General features: G+C 35.9%; 1 protein-coding gene across 7 annotated transcripts in view; it reads left to right on the forward strand.

Annotated features, from left to right (window-relative positions):
- LOC106875262 (kalirin) overlaps positions 1–6,219 on the forward strand; it is a 551,716-nt gene that overhangs the window by 100,370 nt on the left and 445,127 nt on the right. The window lies entirely within an intron of this gene.

Raw genomic sequence — 6,219 nt, forward strand, 5'->3', positions numbered from 1 at the left:
TTAATTGCTTTATCTACCCTGGTCCTATCAACTCGGATAGCTGGTCCCTCTATTGGGTCGACATACGGCAGGCTCTCTTTCTCCCATTCATTCTCTTTATTAAGCAATCTATCGTAGTGGCATCTCCAGACCTCTTTCTTTGCATCCTCATTTAGTGCAAGCGTACCATCATCCATGCGAACACATTTCTCTCCTACAACATCACTATTCTCTCTCCTACACTGTCTTGCAACACGAAATACCTCGAGTCTTTGGTCCTCACGGCGCAGAACATTGGCAAGTCTTTCCTTATCTGCTTCCCCTCTGGCTAAATAAACCTGTCGCCTAGCCTCCCTTCTGGCACATTGGTACATGTGACAATTATGTTTTCTATATTTGGGTGTTAGATATCTAAAAACTTGAGTTGTGAGGAAGAAGTGGATGTACTATTGGCTAGCACAGAACTATTGACCTAGAAGCAAATAGACACCCAATTTCATTTCATGGTTGAGTGATTTAGCATATTAAGTGAATCAGCCTGCTGTAATAATCTTTAGAAGCAAATCTGTTGAGGAAGTAATGTGGTAGTATGAGATGTTTTTTAATGTTTATTCATAAAATGATGTAAGCAGAAGTCAACGTTCACCTATTCCTGATCAGCTGAATATGATGAAGATTCAAATATTTCACTGTTGTATATGTATGTAGCCTTTTGCGAGATTAGGTGATTGTAATTTACTTTTAAATTACTACTGCATAAATAATTTTAGTTAAGTTTCAAACACCAAGTAGAACCTCGCATGTATGTGATCATCACCATCATCATCATCGTCATCATCATCATCATCATCATCATCATCATCAATTTAAGTCTGCTTTCTATGCTGTTATGAGTTAGATGGTTCGATAGGATTTGATGGATTGGAGAACAATGTCTTACTTCTATCTTTCAGTTTTAGTATAATTTCTATGGGTGAATGTTCTTCCTAATGCTAACCATTTTACAGAATGCTTTTTTCATGCACCAGAACTAATGAGGTCATTTTGTAGGTTACAAAGCTGAAAAGAGAATTTGAGAAAGAGAGTGATGACTTTTGATGAAGTGTGGAAAGAAGTTAAAGTGTATGTGTGTATACAGTTAAAGTGTATGTGTGTGTACACCTGTACACACACATTTTATAAGCTGTAAAGTTTATATAAATGACTCAAAGGCTTAGAGTTTCTTGTAATGGCACTGATCAGACTAGAGTAGAAATTACATACGAATGTTGCTGTAATTTAGCCCCAGGAGATATTGTTTTGAGCTGAGTGGGGGTGCTGGATTCCCTTGTTCGAAAATATAAGGACACAGTGTGTGTCGTATTGCCAGCTGGAGACGATGTCTCCTGGGGCTAAATTACAGCAACATTCGTCCTAAACCAGGACTGCCATGTTATGTTGGCAAACAATCCTTTCTCATCACTTTGTCCTACATGTTCTTGGGTCTGCCCCTTCCACATGTTCCCTCCACAATTAGAGATCAGCACCACTTGATGCAACTGTCCTCATTCATATGCAGTATATATATATATATATATATATATAATTTAACTTCCCTTTTTCCATTCTGGCGTGGAACTGATGAGGTGGAGGGTTGTACTGAGCTCCAGTGTCTGCTTTGCCCTTCTTAATGCCAACCACTTTACATAGCATATTGGGTGCTCTTTTTGTGGAACCAATATGATGAGGTCACTAGCTACCTGCAAAACAAGATCCCTTAAATGGGTGGGTTACAGTATTGAGCGATATGAAAGTATGAAAGAAAAACTGGAGCAAGTGTCTTGCTGAAGAGGTGGATATATGGCTTCCCCATCTAGAGAGAATGAGAGAGATGTAAGGTCAACGTACAAGGTGAATATGAGAGATAGAAAGAGGGAAGTATAAAAATAGTGGGTTGGTTGGTTGGTTGGTTGGTTGGGTTGGTAAGTGCACAAGAGTGGAATTAGTGTGACAGATGATTAAAGGTGGAGATTGAGTTGGATGCAGTGAATATGCAATGTATATATGTGTGTGACTGACTGACTTTGTATTTCCCTTATTTACATCTCTGCTTGCTTGCTGATTGTACGCAGTGGCTTAGCTAATTGTGTTATTTGTTTCCAGCTCTTCATGTAAGCATGCTTGGACTGTTTGCTGTTTGATAGATAGTGAAATTCTTACTCTACTTGGAGATAAGTGGGAGTTGGCAATAGGAACGGCCTCTAGCCACAAAAGACTCTACTCCAACATACTCTCGTTGGGCCCATGCTTGCACAGAGATGTTAAAATGATAAGGATACACAACGCGTACCCACACGTGTCTGCCCATTCATTCTTGACCACTTCCTTCCATTCAATTCAACATGTGAAATCGTTAATCCAGACATGCTTTTTGCTCTCTCTCCATTTTCTTTCCTCATTCTTTTTTGTTGAAAAGCATAGAATCAAAATGTCAAGATCTTTTCCACTTTCCCTGAATGTCAAACGAATATACCATGTTTATTGTTCCTTCACCTGTCTCTGTCTTCAGTTTTTTGTTTTTTTGTACACCTGACCCATGTGTATGTGTGTGTGTGCATACGCGTGCACATGCAATCACACAAGTGCAAAACATGATGGAGAAAATAGCACACAAATACTAAAGGTAGAATTTAATATAGTTTTATTGAAACCTAAAAGCCTCACCAACTGTTACTTTGAGTTTTATACAGCTGATCTTGAACCAGAATGAAACATAGAAACAATATATTAGGTTAAATACTACATTGCAAATCAGTTGACAAATAAGCCAATATACATTTAAAGCTGATTGGAGAGGAGGTTGTCGCAGTTTCAGAATCAATGGAATCTGTTGGATTGATTGTTGGTAAAAATATATAAACATAATAAATGTGTTAATTGAAGTTGAATAAAATGAAGCCTTATGTCTTGATAAAGTAATATGGACATTATGAGTTTAGCTTCTGCCAAGAAAAAAAATAAGCAAAATTCAATTTATAGTTTGGAGAGCATAGATAAATTAAAGCCACGATAAATGAAAAGCAAGAATAAAACAAATAAGTGAATTTGTTATAGAGGAAAATATAAAGAATATAGAGGAGGAAAGAGATGATTTTGTTGGGGGTGGGAAACCAGTTTGAATGAGGCTGTGCTCTACAGTAACTTGTAGACATCAGTTCTTGAAAAAATTGTGCAAGAAGGCACAAGCCACCCCCACCATTTTGGAATGTCTGCTTGATGGTGTGCAAGAGATAAAGCGGTCACTAACCTTAGTTAGGTCACTAGCACTCATACTAATGTTAAAGAGTGTGCTGGAGTAATACTTATTTATCCAGAGAAAGTCATTGACAAAAGCTTGGCAGATAGGATGATGTCAGTTTCTTCCTCAGAGATGAGTGTAATGGCTTTGGCAAAATCTAATACTTTGAGAAGTAGAGGGCTGGTAATGGAAGTGTAGTAGCTCTTAATACCAAACTGGAAGAACTTGCTCCTGTACTTACTGGTATGTTTTCTAACTATCCAGTGACTATGATATGTTATTCTAAAATGGTAAAAGTAATTCTGTCTTGACTTTTAGAAGAATCCTGCCTAGTAAGTCTTAACTAATTTTACTTGTGTGTTTTTTGTTGGTTAATAAATCTAATTGAAAGTTTGCAGTTGAAATTATTCTTGTGGTTCTTAAAAGTGACGGAAAAAAAAAATTCTAAGGGAATGATTTGAAGACTCATTTCTGACATGTGTATTGATCTGGAAGTGATAACATATTTTTACCTTACTGATAGATGTTTGTTCACGTATTCTTGTTCATTATTTGTTTTTGTAGTGCTACAAGCTTACAGTAAGAATGTTTGCCAGTTTTGTTAAGGTTTTTAGTCTTATCCAAGCTGATAATGAAATTTGATTCTTTTTTAAGCTGAAAGTTTCTGGAAAGAAATGCTGGAGTTCCTGAACTTCATTTTTTTCGACAAGTTGAAAAAGGTTCTCTTCAAATGTGATCAGTAGTTTGTTCATAAGGCAGTTATGACTCTAATCCAATGTGTTTCCTCAAGTTGGATTGAGTCTTTTGATTAAAATCTATCATTTTCTGCATCAAGTATTTGTGGTATACTTTCTTAGGATTATAAATATTCTTGGTTGAAGAATTATGGTGTATAAGTGGCTGGTTAGTGTATATGCCAAAAGGGAGCAGTGTGTATGTAAGCATTGGAGTTACCTGTTCATTAGAACATGCTTTGGCTAGGTCTGAGTATCAGTATGTCTGACAAAATACTCTTTGTTTTAGTTTGAAAATATGGCAGGAACTAATTAGTATTTTGATATAGTTCCTTGTATAGAGATAGGTAGAAAATAGACTAATGAGCAGAAGGATAGTTTGACCAATAGGTGGTAGGTAGGGTGACAGGGGAAGGTATGTGGTGGTGATGGTAGTATTATTGATAAGGAAGAAAACGTGTGGTGTGTTGATGATAGTGATGATGATGATGATGATGGTGGTAATATTAATGATCATAGTGCGTAGTGGTGGTGATGGTGGTGTTGGCTGGTTGTTAGGTGTAGAGATGGTGATGAAGTGACATTTTTATGGTTATGAGTTGTTAATGGTGGGGTTGACAAATGCTGTACTCATGATGATAATTGGGTTTTCTCAAACCACAATGTCTTGGAGCAATGATATCTCATTGAGGTTATCAGGAAAACAAAAAAATAGGAACAAAATGCAAACAAAAATACCTACACCCAGCATGCCAATATATATACACACACAAACACCAAGCACTCTGAGGAGATAGTACACATAATCATGCAAATATACAATGCATACAAACAAAAGTACATATGCACAGATGATACATACACATACTTACAAACATATACACCCTTCATACATATGCACATACATATTTACCCTACATATATAGAAGTACAAATACATACAAAGATATAATTGTGCATATGCATACATAGGTATGTACATTGGAACAGGTCTTCTATCAATCTAAATATTTAGCTATCCTTGTATTAGAAACCCACACTTAAACCCCGAACACTCAGGAAAAGCAACATTACATAGTTCACATTTCCATACAATATTAATGTAGCTATTCTTCTCGGCAGAAACTTCCTCTTTTTATTTAGAAAACACTTTTCTTTACAATGTATGTACTGTAAAATATTTAACATAACATCATCTATCTGTATCTTCAGTCAGAATCTAACCTCTTCTAATCACCACAACCACAGTCTCAAGTGAGCATACTATCACCAAATCTTGCAATTTCACTGACACCAACAGTCTGTTCAGTGATAACTATTTAGCTAAGGACATTAACATGTGTATAGTCAATATCAACACTTTGTCAAAAGCCTACATTGGCATGACCTATAATTCTTTTAAATTTGGATACAATTCTCACTTCTACACATTTCTACACCTCAGTAGGTCAGATCAGACTTCTTTAGCTAATTTCATCTAAAATCTGAAAAACAAATTCATACCATGCAATCTATATAAAATACTGTGTGACATGAACTCTTTTAAAAGAAGCTGCAAACCATGCAACTTGTGCATGAATGAAAGTTTGAAATCCTTATTCTTCAGATAACTCATTAAGCAGAATTACTAAAAAGCTTCCTTCTTGCATTCATAAAACCTAAAGGACTCATTATCTCTCCATTCTTTATGATGACACTAACTTTCTAGCTATTTCTCCATATTCTCTTGATAACTTTACCTATCATCTTTCTTCCAACCCATCTGCAGACTTTAATATTTGTCTCCACTCACCCTTTATTTCCTTCCACCTTATCCTTTCCTCATCAATTTCACCTATATATCTACAACTTATTGTTTCATTTCTACTCTCTTTCTTTCAACCCACCTGCAGACTTTCATACACCTTTGTCTCTGCTCATTCTTTATTTTATGTTGTTGGTTTTTGTTTTCTTCAACATGTGTTATTCTGATGTGTGTGTGCATGTGTGTTACTTTGTGCTCTAATCCATTTCCATAAAAGTGTATTGGTCTGTGTGTAGGTGAAGTTGTGCAGATGCATATTTGTCTATACATATGGGTGTCCTTGTTCTAATAGGTATATGTATGTACATGTATTTTGTTTTGGTTGTACCTTAGTATCTTCTCTCTCTGTCTCTGTCATGCACACATATGTGCTTTCATTCATATATGTGTGTGTGTGTGTATATATATATATATATATATATATA

Source organism: Octopus bimaculoides, chromosome 2 (genome assembly GCF_001194135.2).
Source record: "Octopus bimaculoides isolate UCB-OBI-ISO-001 chromosome 2, ASM119413v2, whole genome shotgun sequence".
Taxonomy (NCBI): Eukaryota; Metazoa; Mollusca; class Cephalopoda; order Octopoda; family Octopodidae; genus Octopus; species Octopus bimaculoides.